Source organism: Mesocricetus auratus, unplaced genomic scaffold (assembly GCF_017639785.1).
Source record: "Mesocricetus auratus isolate SY011 unplaced genomic scaffold, BCM_Maur_2.0 Super-Scaffold_100011, whole genome shotgun sequence".
Lineage (NCBI taxonomy): Eukaryota > Metazoa > Chordata > Mammalia > Rodentia > Cricetidae > Mesocricetus > Mesocricetus auratus.
In genome coordinates, this window is record NW_024429195.1 from 16,259,216 (window position 1) to 16,276,598 (window position 17,383).

The window sequence follows — 17,383 nt, forward strand, 5'->3', positions numbered from 1 at the left end:
GTTAAGTTTTGCTTTATTTCTTGTTTTTAAAGTACATAGAAGAGTAGAAGAAGCATGCCACTGTTACTTTTATCTTTTACATTCAGACACTGTGAGATTTTTCTCTTTTTAATTTAGTATAATTATTAGTGTAAGTGCATGATGTACTTGTGTTAGTAGAATAGTTTGCAGGCCACTGAGCACAAGTGAAATCCTGAAAACAAGTTTGGAGGTGAGTTCAATAGTGCTCACTTTAATATCAACACTAAGAGGCAGAGAAATGTGGATCTCTTTGAGTTTAATGCCAGCTAGATAGCTAGATATATAAAACAAGTTCCTGCTAGCCAAGTCTACATAAGAAAACAGCTTTAGGGAGTCTGTTTCCCCCTGTTCTTGTTGGTTGTAGAGATCAAATTCAGGTCAGCAGGCTTGCACATCAAATGATTTTTACTCATTGAGTCATCTTGCATGCCTAGGGAAAGTTGTCATTTGCCTATAGTTTACAGTTCAGTACTACTTGGCAAACAGGGAAATCCTTTCTGTTTAATCTGGCTACAAATCCAATAGATAAGCCAGTAATCCATAGGCTGCTTATCCCAGTCTGTTTGACACTCATGGATGTGAAATCAGCCAATTGGATAACCTATGGCTCTCTTGTGTATCTGTCCTTGAATACGCATATGCTGACTTGTTTAAAGTTTATTGCTTTGTGTGACTTGGGATTAGTAGGTAGCAGGAAGGCACAGTAACTTCATATTCTGTGTCACATGATCTGAACCACATAAAAGGGAAACAATAAAAAAATAAGTTTTAAATAAAAGAAGACTTCTCCATAAAGCAATAAAACAGAGCACACAATGTTTATTTGGAGATTTTTCTCAGACCTATGGGACAGTCCAGGGATAACATTATAAGCACAAGCAGCTCTCACAGTGCACTTTGGCTGCTCTGTACGTTTCCCATAAACACTACTTTCAGAAGGGGCAGGGGTTCACAAAAATAACTGAGATTTTGAATGTTGTTTGCATTTCAATAACATATTGTCTGTCTGGGATTACAATGTTGTGAATAAATGAGAAATTAGTCATTTGTCGAGATCTTTGCATTTTTCATTCTAAGACACACTTTGGAAGTACATGGATGATGGAATGTCTGTCATTGAGTCATCAGGAAACAGTCAATTTAAAATGTTCTTATTAGATAGGAAGCTGAGAGTGGCAGCTTTCATATGAGGTAATGGAGAATGAAAGACACATTCAGGAACTGAACACGGTACAAGCAAAAGGAAGGCTGAATAACCCATCAATGTCACTGCAAGAAAAATGTATAGAAGTCTGTTCTCTAGTTCACAATGATGCCTCTTTGGAATTAAGATATACTTTTGTGAAGAATTCTGTTGTTGGAGAAACACATCTTGTGAAGGGCAGAAAGGAAAGTCAATGCATTTCAATAGTAACGGAGCCATGGGCTCACCTGGTTACCTAGAGTGATCAATAATCTTGATCACTGTTCGTATAATACCAAAGAGCTCTCCACTCCTTCTTGCACCTCGTGGGTGTTTATTTCTCTGAGCTGTTGCATCTGTGTCATATCTTTTTCCCCCTATATCAAAAAGAGTCATAAAGCACCTCAAGACAATGTCCTTCTTCCCTTTCCTCGTGGTACAGCTGAAAGAAATCCTTTGTTTCCAAGGACATTCAGGAGAACCCCTGAAGACTGTGATGATGACATTCACTTCAGACATGTGCAGGGACTGAAATAACCACATAGGAGGAAGTCAGTACTGCAGATCCTTCATCCAGGATGCTGAGGTGTGGCCAGTCACATGTGAATTCAAACGTCTATAAAAGGAAAGAAAAGGCTGTTTCCCAAAGAAAATATATTTGCTCCCGAAATGATTGAGAAGAGGTGGGAAATGGAAGTTTATCACATAAATTTTAAAATATTCACTGAAGAAGGCTGAATTAACACTTAGGGAAGAGAAACTGCTACTTTGACTCTGTCCATTTTTATCTCCACCTATATAGCAAGTTCAAATGACACCCCTTTGTGACCTCACACTTCTGTAGCTCAGAAGTCTAGCTTACCTCTCCAGATAGCAAAACGAAAGTCAAGGATTGGGACAGGCTGTGCTTTCTTCTGGAGTTTTCAATTTAAAAATCTTCTAACAAATCATATTTCTGTTCATAGAAACCATGTTTTGCATGACTGTAGGAGTCAACACATCCCTTCTTTTCCTCCTTCCACTCCTCCCCCTTCTCTTCTCCCTCCATTTCTCCCTCCCCTCTACTTTCTCGTTCTCCTTATCCTGAAGGAAAGGCCTTGTCACTGTTAGGATAGCTCTCCAGCACTGATATATTGCATGCCCTGTTCTTATTTTCTTATTTCTTTGGTGCAATTTATGTTGATCACAGTGTTTGATTGTGAAAGGCATATGGCATCTTTGGTTACATCTATCCATTTATCTCCTGCTCATCGCCCTCACCTCTGTCTCAAATCCCCTCCTCCATTAGCCTCTGTTCTGTTTTAGAATTCTCTATGGTTCTCTTGAACCCCCTCTGCTCCCAACCTCTTTGTGTATCTGTCTATCATACTTTGTCTCTGCCTCTGTCTCTGTCTCTGTCTTTCCCTGTCTCTCTGTCTCTCATTTAGACTTCACAAATGAAGAGTAATTGCTATTAATACTTTTGCCTTTCTGAGTCTGATTTTTTTTCCTAAAGGCAATGATTAGTAGTTCCTTCTATTCCCCCACCAATTCTTCTTTTTGAATTGAAACTTTATTAAAAAGAACTACAAATTCAAAGTCTCACCCAATGAACTCAACCAGACCCAGAGATTTTGCATACTTCTTTAGGGTTGAATAATGTTCCTTTATGTATATAAAACAAATTTTTAATAGCTCTTCTCTTAATACTTTCTCACGTGACCTTGTCCATTGTCCAGCTATGAAGGCTCAACTCTGTGACTTCCTTGTCCTTAGAAAATCTCCCTTAAAAGCTCAGATCAGAATTCCCCAGGAAGGCCTGGCTATCTGATGGAAGCAGTTCCATTTAATAAACACATTGCTGGGAACTAAGACATCCTATGCACATTTCAGGTATGTGCCGCAAAGGAAGCATGCTTGCTATGGGGAAAGATTGGAATTCTGTTTAACACATTGCTCTAATTACTTTTGGCCTAGTATTTGATTGCTTAAGCAAGTTCTTCTCATTCCTCCTGCTTCACAAAGTAGTTTTCAATTATCTTGCTAGGTATATTTTTAGGCATAACAATTAATTATCTTCCAGTTTAAGCAATTTGGGCCTTTGAAATTTCATGTTTTAAAATAGATTTTTAAAGAAATGAATTTTGAATTTGACATTCCAACCAGGACTAGTCAGACTCTGGTGCCATTTTGAAGTGGCCTGTGACCAGAATATGCATGGGAATGGCAGCAGGTTTCATTTTCCTGGGCTCAGTTTTACTTACCCCTTTATTTCCTGCTTCTACTGAAATCCGAAGGCTACTTTGTTGCCATTTATTCATAAGAAAATTCCACAAGCAATTGTCACTTTAAAAAGGTCATTTATGGAAGTGGATGAAATGTAAATATTCAAATTTTTTGTAGCCAGAACATTTGCTTCAGTATTCGCCGCAACTAGTATGTGGAGAGAGAAGTACAGTATTCCAGCCAATACTATGAAATTGAAATATTGACAGTTGCTGATCACTAAAACAGTCTGAAGAGTGCACTTACTTTACAGCAAATAAAACCTTCACTCCCATCATCTAACAGTTTTTCCTTACTTGGCATTATCTTAGCTAAGTGATTAAAGAAACACAACTCATGAAAAAATTGGAAGCTCATTTTGTTCACTTCTAATTCAAAATGGTCTCTAACATTTCCATGACTTTACCCAGCACTACTTTTTTCCAATCCTTCTTCTTCATTTCCTACTTCTAATTTCTTGTTCAGTGATGAAAACACAACAACCTCTGACAAAATGAAGAAATGTGCTTGTTTTTGTTCCATTGAAACAGATATGTGGATGTAGTGAATGTAAACATACTGTTATATCCCATCATACCAGCTTGGGGGACTCACTGAACTCCTAAATCTCTATGCATCTTCACTTAAAGGCTGGGAGCTGAATATCATAAATTCTAGAGACCCTTCTGTAGGACTTGTTTTAACTTCTAGTACCTCCTTTAAAGTCATCATTCCCTGATTTTTTCCCACACATCATTCTGTTCATGTGCTATGAATTTTGTATACAGGCAATGCTTAAACATTATTCTCTCCAAAAAACTGTTTTAATATATTGGTTTATTCCCATGTTTCTCTGAGAACACTTCCCTCTCATCTCACTTACAAAGCCCCTTTCATCTCCCTACTCGGAAACTTTTTCCTTATTCCTTCAGCTAATTACTAGCTGTGGCGAACACTGAAGCAAATCTTCTGACTAAAACAAATGTGAATATTTCCTTTAAGGAGAGGTTAGCATTTTCCTGCTGATTGCCTGGGTGCTTTATGTTTGCAGGGGTACCTGAGTGACCCCTAAGCTTTCACTTCACCTCTCTGCTTGCCTGCAATATATTGTTTCTCAAGGGGCTTACGGTGTTTGATATCAACTTCAAGGAGTTATATTCTGATTATTTCCTTTGTAGCTGAATACCAAAGAGAAAAGTTGCAGTGTTAATGTCCAGGGTCCTTGTCCCCTTGCCATTATTTCTGGCCCACTTCAATTAAGAACAGAGAGTTATGTAATTTCCACAGGCTTTTCTGTTTGTGTTTTTGTTCTAAGGAGCAGGGGGAATATTATATTCTTTGGAAAGAATGAAAAAAGAGGGAAGGACAGGTGAGGAGGAAAGGAAAAGGAGAAGGAAAGAGAAGAGAGGGTGGAAAAGAAGGGAGGGAATGTCAAATTTCAGATTTGCTCTCATAACCTTCCACAAGAAGCAACTCACAAACTGACCACCAGTCAAGGAAGGTGTTTGGGACCACCTTGGGTGTAGATGCTGAGGCTGTTTTAAAAAATCTAGAAAAGCTGACAAAAACTGAAGAAAATGAAATTGTGAATCCCAGCTGTGTGTATTTCTGAAAGGAGGGGTTGCTTGAAGGGAAACCCATTTCACGAAAGAAGCTGATTGTACTCAGTCTATGATTGAATGATAGTAGTGACTAGACACAGAGACTTCACAGCCTTCCCTGGTGGATGAATGTTATATTGTTTCCTCATCTTTTGCTATGATTTTCGGCCAGCACTCAAAGAAGCCATTTGGCTAAGGGAGCATATATAAGGAGTGATAGAAAGAGAAGAACTATGTGGGGGGAGGTGCCACCTAATTTACTAATCTTTAAATTCCTTCAGTAGTATCTGCATTGTAAACCAAGTAACAGTGTGGATAATATCCGAAAGAGCCACCCCTTAGGCCTGCAAGTCCAGCTTCAAAGTCAAGTTTGCCTTAGGTTATAGAGTAAGTTCAAGGCCAACCACACTTAGAGAGAGGGCGGAAGAGATGAAGAGAAGGGAGTGAAAAAGGGAGGGAAGGAAGAAAAGGAGGGAGGGAGAGAGGGAGGAATGGAGGGAGGGAGATAAAGGGAGAGGGAAAAAGAAAGGTTTTGCAGATGCGGGAGGGAGGAATCAAACAAGATTCCATAAGGATTTCATCTTTGAATGACTTAAGCACAGACAGACCAGTGCATTAATAGATTACAGTGTAGCTTGACCTCCAGGGCCCTCTCCTAACTCAATGCATATTGTTTGTATTTGTTTTTGTGTTGGTGTAATTGGGCATTGTGAGGCTTCAGATATCTAAACCATCTCAATAAATTACCAATGTAAAGGTCTTTCTTGGGAGGTAATTGATGTGAAGTTGTCCCATTTACAACTAGATAGAAAATGCTATCAGACTGATTTTAATTGATTTTAGGGTGTTCTTGTGGAGGTAGCAAGTCCTGCATAGATACAGTGTTTGTATTGTCTGAAAGTTTTCACTAAAATGCATGAAATAACAGCATTAGCAGTGGTAGGTTACCTTTGGATCCCAGCTTTTTGTATCTTCTCCTGGACTAAGGCCAAATTCCTTATCAGAACAGAAGAGGACACATTGCAATGACTTCTCTGCATATTTAAAAATGCTGTAATATCACTGTGAGATATGTAGTGCAGATAACAGAAGCCAGTTTTATAATTCAACACTTAAGAAGGCAAAATTATGAATTTGATTCAAATGCACAAGTAAATCTAACGCCATCGAGGTACTTTAAATAGTTAGTCCATGTACAGGGAGAGGCTTCACTAAGGACAAGATCAAGGTTTCACATCAGCTTCAGCAATTTAGTATCGGTACGATCTTGTCAACTGTAACTTAGGGCCATATTCATATCTATTAAATGGAGATTAGAAATTCCTTTCTCATATGGTTGTAATGAGGCTTAAGTGAGAAAACGAGGTGAAATTGCTTTGTAACTGCAAAGAGGAATCATGAATTCTAGCCATGTTATTGCTACCATTAAATAAGCTCAGAAGGGTAAGCTAAGAAAGTGCACTTTAAACAGAGTAATAATCACACAAATTGGTTAAGGTAGAAGGTTGTTGATGTCAAAAATTTTTCTAAAGTGGGTTTATTGAAAGTATGAGATGTGTGATTAATAAGGGAAAATGGGTTGGTATGAACTTCAAGTATTGTGATAATAGTACTAAATTCACTTATTTTTCCACTAAGACTTCTGCAACTGTGCATTTTTTTCTGAATATAGAAAAACTGTTGTAGATTAATCTATACAAATGTATATAGAGAACTGCTGAGCAGTGTCCAAAGACAATTGACTGTTTAGGAACCCTTGCAAAGCAGACACCACACTCTGGAAGGATGTGGCTCCTCCCAGTGATACAGTAACATCAAATATAATTTCAGTAACATATCTCTTTGGTTCCATTTCATTTGTCTGATTGTTTTACAAAAAGCTATTCCATTTTTCAGTTAAAAATTTCCCATGCTTTACATATGCTGTTCATATTTCTTTTCCCATTGTATGAATGCATAGATTAACTAAGGTATTCAAAAATTATAGTCTGATGCATGATGTTGGACAGTTCTCTGCTACCTCACAAATCTAAAGCATGTATTGTTGTTTTTGTTGATATTCACATATTGCTTTGATCCAAGGTTTCTGTCAGTTTTCTCTCTCTCTTCGCTTGCCTTGTTTATTTTATTTATCCTGAACATTGTACATTCATGAAGCAGAAACCAAAGTGTGTACTATTTAAACCCACAATGGTAATCCCTTTATTATGCATGAGCAAGTTTCAACTATAGCTAAAGGGAGTTGTAACTTCCTCATTACCACTTTATTCAACTGTAGGAGAATATTAGAATGTATTGTTTGGGTAAAGGGATGAGAATTTTATGAACAGGTGTTGTATTTTACTGATGCTTTCTTTGCTGATATTTAGTCTTGCTATGAACAGCCCAGTGTCTTCTGAACATACATATGACAGTGATCCTCCAGCTGCCTCCTGAGTAGTAAGCATTACAGGCATGCACTTTCCTTGCAGCTGGATATCGTAATGGGAAAGTTTGTTTCCCGAAGGCCTATGCACTGGTGCCTTTGTGTTTCTTTGATTGTGAGAATCAAAGATGGAATCTTGAGGGAGGAATTGAATCACATGTTGCGGATCAATGAAGAGAAACCAGAACTCCTTTGTCACTGTCTTTGCATACTGGGTAACACTGGTAGCCTCTGCTCCATGTCCCTGGCACCCTGAGGTCAGTGCAACCAACCCAAACAACAAGGGCATTGACTTCTGAAGCGTGGAAGAAGTTATCTCTCACATCTTATCACAATAGTGGAAAGAACTAACATGGGGCCATTCTAAATATCTTTCTACATCAAACAGAGCAGGAGTGACACATTTCATGCCAGTGACCTTCAGAGATGATAGGTATTTTTTTCTTTTCATGTTGTTTTTAATATAATTATGTATTTCTCCTTTCCATTTCCTGCTTTCAAACACTCCGACGTACCTCTCCTTGCACTCATACAAATTCATGGTCTTTGTGGTATTTTGTGATTCTTTACTGTCACCCTGACTAACAACAAAATATAAGACTTTTCATGATTGGTACTGGAGTTTTTGTTAAATGTTCTTTGTCTGTAGGAGGGATCATTTTCAACCCTGATTGTGAAATGTCATTAAAATTTATATGTGTATAGTTATAAGCCAATTTATTTTTATTATAGGAAATTTAGGTGGTAAATATTATGATTTATTATGACCTTAACGGTGATGTTTATTGTTATTTTGCCTTCCTAATAACTTCTTCAGAATTTATCTCCATCTATCCCACTTCCCAAACAGCCTCCCCTTCCTCATTTCCAAGATCACATCACTAGCTCCTTGCTATTTAACTTTACTCTCTTCCCTCCTCCTTTTGTATTTAATTCCCCCTTAAACCATAAAGAACTACTACCTTGGATTTCTGTTCCCACCCTGAGTCTTTAGATGCATGTGTATTTTGGAAGATGTGTGTCTTGCTGCTTTGAGACTACTGCTTTCTAAATGGTACTTATAAACTGCTTTAAGGGCCTGCATGCCATGGGTCATGAGTTCTGTTTGTTCTTTTACTGTCCTTGGTTCATACTTTTCCTTGTATATAGGAAATATGATATGTATTATTTATATGAAATTAGGCATATGCACTGTGTGGCTGTTGAACAACCCACATTAAGTCTCACAACTCTGGGAACTGGAAGTACATGATCATTATGTATATGTAAATATATATACTTATATATACGTATATATGTATACATATACATATATGTATGTATGTGTATGCACTTTTATACATACACATACACACATGCATATGTATTGCTATGTATACACATATATTTTATGTGCTATATATATTGTATATATTGTGATATATATATGTGTGTGTGTGTGTGTGTGTGTGTATAGTAGAGAACGCTTTACCAAGACAAATAGATAATGCTTTCTTGTTGTGGTCCCATATGGTGAGACTAGAATCTCGTATATCTGTTCATTAATCTCTTGAAAGAGCATAAAACCTCAGGACATAATTAACTTCAAATAGCACAATATCGTCTCCTGGGTCGTTTTCTTGTTTTATGCTTTTTATCATTTAGTTAGTATATATTATTGGTTTCAAATGACATTTTCTGCAGTACATCATAGTCCCTTGCTCATATTCATCACCTCATTATCACTATTTCTTTCACTTGCCTCCTTCATCTCCCCAAGCAATACTACCTATTCTGATTTCTGTTTCCTACATAGATTAAATACAGTTGTAGATTTAGAAATACAGTTTACATTTCACTTATGATAGAAAACAACCACTTCTTTTCTGAGACTGGATATTTGGAGTAATATACTTGTCTCCAGATGCATGTATATAGCTCAATATCACATAACCATATTTTACTGTAGAGTGTAGCAAATGTCCATTGTGTATGGACTCCACATATAAAATATCCATTCATCTGTTGGAATGCATATTGGGTAGCTCAATCTTAGCTCTTGTGAAGAACACAGCAATAAAAATGGGTGTGCAAATGTCTCTTTCATATCTTAACACTGATTCCTTTGTCATTATATAACTGGATTACATAGTAGTTCTCTTTTTAATTTTTTGAGAAACTTCTATATTGATTTCTACACTGGCCACACTAATTTATATTTCTACCAACAGCATTAATGTCCTTTTACCACAGGTATTAGCTGTCAATACAAGAGGTTCCCTACTATGTAACTATCATTTACTATGGCACACACATTAAACATTTCATGGCACTCAATTTTTTTCTCAGTGCTGTTCTCCTCTTGGTGAATCTGTGGGAATGAATTGGCAGAAAGTATATCTCCATCATGTGAGTTTAATCTTAGCACTGTAATCCATTCTGACAGACAGTGTCCTCAAAAGTAAGTAGGATTGAGGATGTCTTACCTTACATCTTCATGTTAGAATAAGTCTGTTCTTTTTCCTACCTGTGATTCAAATTACTATGCTATCTTAAACTAAATTTAATCAAAGACTTCAATTTTATTCATGAGTTCTTGAAAAGCATGTATATAATGTACTTATTTACAGCATATATATGAACTGCCCACTGGGAACCAAAAGAGAGTGATGGATTTCCCTGCAGTGTATTACAAATAGTTGTAAGGGCCCTTATTAGAGCTTGGAACTGAACCTAAGTCCTCTGCAAGAGCAATAAATTTTCTTTCCCATTGAGTCATTTCTCCAGCCTTTCACTTTGAGTTTTTTGTTTTAATTTTCTTAAAAGCTAATTGTCCTTCTTATGTGTAAAGGCTTGTAGCACATATAAACTGTATACTCAAATATTTTTGCAGTTCTTATTCTTTTACTTTTCATGACTAAAGATCAATGAATAGCTTCTTAAGATCACAGAACAGCGAACCTGAATGCACAGGTACTCATGGAGACTGAATCAACAAGCAGGGGGCCTGAATGGGACTGATCCAGGCCCTCTCTACATGTGTTACAGTTGTGGGACTTAGTTATCTTGTGGGACTCGTAACAGTGGGAACACAGGCTGCCTTTGACTCTTCTACAAACTTTTGGGACCTTAGTCCTCATACTGGGCTGCCTTTCCCAGCCTCAATACTTGGAGAGATGTTTAGTCTTAATACAACTTTATATGCCATGTATTTTTGACACTCATGGGAAATCTTCCCTTTCATAAACAGAAATAGAGGAATGGATAGGGGGTGGGCACACAAAGAACTGGAGGGGAGGGAATGTAAGGAGAGGACGGAGGGGGAATTGTGACCAGGATATAAAATTAAAAAAAATAAATTTATTAAAAAAAGAGATGTTGCATATCCCATGAAGTCATACTCTGAACTATTGGGTGGCTATAAATTGAATAGTTTCTAGTCTCATGTTATATAGATTACTGAAGCATGATCATTTTTATCATGTTCATAATTATTGTGATTTTCTCTTAGATTTTGATCAGGTGTCATTTTGAATGGGAGTACAAATCTGTACATGTTATCTATTCAAAAAGAAAGAAAACTTTCAGGAGTCATGAGAAAAGAAGATGCATAATCTGTCTTGTTTCAAGGGAAGTATAAAATACCTTTTTGAATAGATGTGTACTTCCCTTGAAGCACAACAGATTATCCATCTTCTCTCTGCACATCTCCAGAAAGTTTTCTTTCATTTTGCCTTGTTCTTCTGCTAGCCCTTCAATCAACAGGAAGTACTATAGTACTTCCTAAGAACTTCTTCCAGCATGCAGTGTGTATCTATTTACACCGCTGATAATATAATCTTTGCTTACATAGTATAATAAATTAGTGAACAATATAGGCCTCCTATGAAAAGACTTTCTGTTCCAAATTTAGGCACCATGCCATCTTCCATTAGAAAAGTATTTATTATTTAAAACTGTGTATTTAGAGTCAGTTTAATGAACACTAAAGTTATTTCTCTGATTTCCATTATCAAGGCTTTGTGGGTATGGAGCCCCATGCCATTGGACTCATAATATGATAAATATAAAGGAAAGTAATACAGATTTTAACTCAATCTCAAGTAAATCGATGTTTTCTGATAAATTTTGTGCTCAATTTAATGATATAAGTTGCTTTTATCTATCTTATTTAAAATTCTACTCTCTGTAGATAGATGATAGATAAATGTATTAGTGATAGATGATAGATATACAGAGAGATAGATGACAAAATAACTATAGTAATGGTCTGAGCTTCACTATTCAACATGCTGTGGTTTTATTGTTTTCACTAAAGGTATCTCAAGTCAATTTCCACTGAGTTAAATATAAAGTACAATACAATGTATGTAATAGTTGTTTAATTCTGTAAATTCATCTTTCAATGAAAAGCAGAATTTTCATGTAGAGTAGAAAAATGCCGTTTAATAGATGTTAATTTTCTGAAAAAATTTAGCTTTAAAATGTGGAGTCAAAGGTAGCATTTTGCTATGCAGCTCTATCGAAAACAATACTTACAGGTTTTAGACACTAGCCAAAAACCAAGTAGTTAAAAACAGTGAAGAACTCTCCTCAGTGAATTTGTCAATATGTAGGGCATTGCCAAGCTGCCAAGCTACTACATGTCTCAAGAGACATTAAAATGAACTTCAATTTTTATAGGATAATTGGATATTTCAGAAGCTACTGTTCCATCAGTTAGCATAGATAGATCTATACAAAGATATGGTAACAATATGAAAAAAATTTGCAAGTTAGTGTAGATCTCTGGGGAAGTGTTAGTGAGTTCAAGTGACAGAAAACTCTAGGAAAATAATTATGAAATACATGGATTCTTTCAATAACTCAGCTATTGGGAACTAGACCACATTTCCAAAATCTGTGGAGAAGACATATAAACCATAAAAATCACTACTTGGAATCTATCTTATTTCTTTTTTTATTATCATATTGAAGCATTGATAAACATCTGGAACATTTGAAACTTTTTATAACATCGGAAAATGTTTAAAGTTAACATATGTATATATAATTTCAATTTCTTTTTTCTTTTTTTTTTTTTTTTTTGGTTTTACGAGACAGGGATTCTCTGTATTGTTTTGGAGGCTGTCGGTCCAGCCCGGCCTCGAACTCACAGAGATCCACCTGCCTCTGGCTCCCGAGTGCTGGGATTAAAGGCCGGTGCCACCATCGCCCGGCCCCTCATTTCAATTTCTTATACCCAGACACAAAATATTGTTTGTTGTCAGTTGTTAGAATGTTAGTTACTTCAGTGTAATTAAATTTCTGTCTAGAACTGAAACTGAAATTCCTTTTTAACCCCTCCCAATTATCTCATGCTGTAAACCTACTTGTTAAAATACAGTGATGTGTTTTTCAGTTAAAATTTACAGTGTGTATTTTCAATTTTTAAGTCTAGAAATGCAATAGTGGGAGCTACCGTGTCCATGAATCCGTATCATCGGATGGAGATTCTGCTGTGTGTTTCCCTCCTCTAGGGTAAACTGAAACTGTCTAGCATTTATATGACTGATTTGCTTTTATAACTGAAGTCCCCAAACTTCTATTCACTGTTCAGCACAAGACATTGAATTGGGATTTGCTATGATTTGAATGCTAAATGTTTGAGTAAGGAAGGTCCACATGGTTGTCAGCAGGGTCACACTATTGCAAATTGATGGGAGATATTATGAGAAGAGAAGCCAAGAAGCTATCCTTTGGTCATTAAACCCATGTTAAAAATGACCATAGGTGAACTCCTTTCATTCTTTCTTTGGACTCCTGATCATGAATTTATGAGTTTTGGTGTACTTAGATGATCTTTAATGGTTTACTTCTGTGTTGCAATATAGTAGAAACAATTGATCATAGCTGGAACATTTAAAACTGTATGAAATATATCATTTTTCAACTTACAAATTGATTACCTCCCCAAACGTTGGTGGTGCATATCTTGGGAGGCTCAGGCAGGTGGATCTCTGTGAGTTCAAGGCCAGCCTGATCTACAGAGTCATAACACATGAGGCATACAACTGATAAGAGGAGATGTTTACCTTGCCTCTTGCTTTTTCAAGTATCAAGCAAAGGTCAAACTGTATAATTCCTCCTTGATTTATATTTAGGCAGCACAGGTTGGTGGACAGAAGTAGTGGAACAAATTTTAATTCACAGTGGTTGAGAAACAAAGAGAGATATATGAGGGAATGGAGTCCCAGTATTTCCTTCAAAGGCATACACTCAGATGAAGAGAAAGAAGACTTCCAGTCTGATCCCACCTCCTGAAAACCCAACCATTTCTCAGTAGTTCTGAGGAATAAAGGATGTGTCTTCTACCTGATGGGATATTGGAGATGTGCAAATCACTACGATGTGTAACCCACAAAAGACTTTATATCATTATTCATTAAAGTTGTATATGTTGTGCTTTAATCCAATTCAAAGAATCCAGCCTAGTAACTTGCACATGCTGGTCAAGAGCTCTCCAATGTAACTAAAGCCCCAATCCTTGTTTCTTACTTAGGTACAGGACTTTGGACTCACTAAGATAGGAAACATAATGAAATCTTTACTCTGACTTTGTCAAAATGCAAGTAGACTAGATATTTTCTCTGAATTTGTCAAATGCAAATGGCCTACACACTGTTGATGAACTTGCTGCCTATATATATTGTATATACTTATATTCACTAAGTATTGTTTTTCTTATATTGTTGTAGCCTTATTTTCCTATAAGAAAAAAGTAAAATTGTGGTGCTATATTATTTATGATTTACTAAAGCTTGCCTGAGAGTTCAGAAAGAAAATTTAGCCACAAGCCATAGAAATCAGGCAGTGGTAGTACACACCTTTATCCATCAATTGGGAGGTAGAGGTAGACAGATATACATTAATTCATGGCCATATTGAGATACATGAAATTCATCCAGTCCTAAAGAGAAACAGCCCACACAAAGATGATCTCAGCAATTGGGATCACATGCCTTTAATCCCAGGACTCATGAGAGGTATTTAAGACAGGATCTCAGAGATGGCATTCATTTTACAGCCACATTGAGGATAGGAAGGCATAGTCTCTAGTCATGTTGAATAGAGCATAGCAGTCTGAGTGAATCTGAGGAGCAGTGAAGTCAGGAGCAGTTTGAGGATCAACTTTCATTCTGTGACAGAGGTAAGATTTAATGGCTGACAGCTTTGTTTTTCTGATCTTCAGCTTGAAGCTCAAACCCAAATATAAGTTTCTGGGTTCTTTTATTTATCATGTTACATCTTTCTATGTAACTCAATCTGGTCTTAAAATCATGATGCTTGTATCTCAACCTCATGAATGCCGGTGTTATAGAATTGCTGCTCTGTGTCTCACAGTGCTATACTTTTATATGGCTTTTATTTGTGGTAACAACACTATAAATATCACACATGTCACAACATTACAACAGGTACTACTCAACGAGGCAGGAGTTAATTTATGAAGCTATCAACCTGAATGCAATGTGTGTTGGACCAAAATATGGCATTTCACTGTACTTGGATATACTAATTTAGAAACATTTTGCTGATGAAAAGTGAGTTTGTGACTGTAAAATATGGTGATTATCAGAATGGATTTGGCCCACTGAATACCTTAAAACAAAATGTTCCATTTCATGGAATCAGAAAGGGTCTTGGGACACTCAAGCATGAGAGAGATTCCACATGTTTTTGGTTATTTTAAGCATGAAGAAGAACACATGTGAGGTCTTTAGGGGTATGCAATCTTTAGAAGTAAAGAAAGACACGTGGACACCAGCTACCAATGAAGCATGAATTACTTCCATACTACAATAAACTAGTACACCAGGACGTAAAACAGTTCTTTTCAGAATCTACAAAAATAAACAAACTCTTTCAACCAGCTTATTTTTTAAAGATATTCTGAGTAAAGCAAGTAAGACATCTGGGCTCATTTCTGACAGAGAGAACTACACACTAGAAAACAACCCTGTTTATGAGTATTATATCCACTGTTAACTGTAGAAAAGTAATCTAAATTTGGCTTCTGTGATGGTCAATATTGTCAACCCAACAGTATCCAGAATAAATAACCTCTGGTTGCCTGTGAAGTGTAATCAATATCTGGTTAGCTAGCCTTTGACACATCTGTGAATGACTACCTAGTTATTAGTTGAAGTGGGAAGAAGCACCACTAATGTGACCAAGAACTGTGTTGTGTACTAAGGAGAAGTGAGAAAAAGTGAACTGAGTCCTAGCACTCTCTGCACTCGGCTTGCTTCCTGACTGTGGGTTCAATGAGACTAGCGACCTGTAACAGCTACTACAACTTCCCTGCTATAGTTTCCCCAGAAAGTGCTAGCCAAAATAAACCCTTCCCTCCTTTAGTGGTTACTGTCAAATCAGTGAGATTGTAACTAACACCATCACACTGGACAAATGAGCAAATGCAAGAAAGGAAACCTGAGCTCCCTTTCTTCCTTTTCCTCTATCTTAGCTAAATTGACTTAAAAGTCTTTCGGTGAGTTTCCTTTCTATCAGACTTTAAAATGCTACATGGTACACAATGCAGTTTGTGCTAGACTGCTTTTTTTCTATTAAAACTAGAATAAAGAGCCAGAATTTTAGATAACCTTTATAAAGAAAAAATGGTAATTAAGCTCAGCTGCGTTCCTGAGAGTGTTCTCCTTTTTAAATTTTAAGAAACCATTATGCAAATACAATAAAGTTATGCTAAATAGTACAGTTAAGGCAAAATAAGATTTATAGTTTTTCTAAGCCTGACACTTTGCAGATTGCCTTTCACAGGTTAGTCAAGCAGCAGTGGAAACTGATTTCCAAATGATTCTACTTCCTGATATTATCCATAGGGTCTCGTGCAGATCTGTTAAGTCTGATTGACAGTTAAATTCTTGCAATGACAAGGCCAATTCACAAGCCCTGCTTCATCCAAAAATGTCTCATCTCAGTTAGTTGTATCATTTTTGAAAGCTGTTTCGCTTTGTGGTGCGAAAGATCTGTTGACCCCTATTGCCCTGACTTCTGTCATTGGTCCCCAAGTACACACAGTTTTCAAAGCCTTCCCAGGTAAACCAGTCCTTGGCTAACAAAGCAAACATTTTTATAACGTCATTCAAAGCAGTTGTTTTTACGAGTTTGGAAATTTTTAGGACACAACTCTAAGTGGAGTAGCATTGTTGTGGTGGTTATGTTGACAGAATACTTTCACAGATCCGAATGAGGCATTGAGACCAGAGTGATCAGCACAGTCCAGCATCATCGGTACACAAGAGGGAGAAACAAAACCCTCAACCATCTTTAGCCCGTTTTTGTTTCAGAAGATTCTTGACAGTAACAGAAATACACATAAAGAGAAAAAGAAACAAGCAAACAAATGAAAAGTTAGGGGAGAGCCAGAAAGGAAAGGCAAGAGAAAAAGAAGTCTTGAATTTTCTCACTGTTACAGGTCTTACATGGGTCTCACAGTATGGCATTTGATTTGGGGACATCTTAAGTCATCTCAACCCAGCAGAAGAAATTATGTTTCTCCAAAATATTATGTAAAAATTTTCTTCATCTTTAGATATAATTAGCATGATTTTTATCATATCATTCAAGAGTAGATTTTATCCAATTTATTATGCTGTACAATATGTATTGTCACAGTCTACAAGTATGCAACCTTATGAGTTATCCTCCTATGACCTGCCTCAAAATTTAGTAAATATAACTATGCATAATTGTGTCATTAGACTCCTACCCCCATACTACTTTTTTATTCACTTGGCAATAAGTTTTAATGTTGAGTCCTTGTGAGGTTTTGTTTTTGAAACTTCATTAGGTTTTCTTTGCTATTCTCATAACCCTTTAAAATACTCACCATCTTTAAGCCAAACTGTCAAAGTTCATAATGAAGTGTAT

General features: G+C 36.6%; 1 long non-coding RNA gene across 3 annotated transcripts in view; it reads right to left on the reverse strand.

The window, feature by feature from the left end:
- Positions 1–823: 823 nt before the first annotated feature.
- Positions 824–17,383, reverse strand: part of LOC121143196 — a 114,337-nt gene continuing 97,777 nt past the window's right edge. For all 3 annotated transcript variants that reach the window (XR_005880362.1, XR_005880363.1, XR_005880360.1), the window contains one exon: positions 824–1,820. This is a non-coding gene — a long non-coding RNA (uncharacterized LOC121143196). The remainder of the gene's footprint in view (positions 1,821–17,383) is intronic.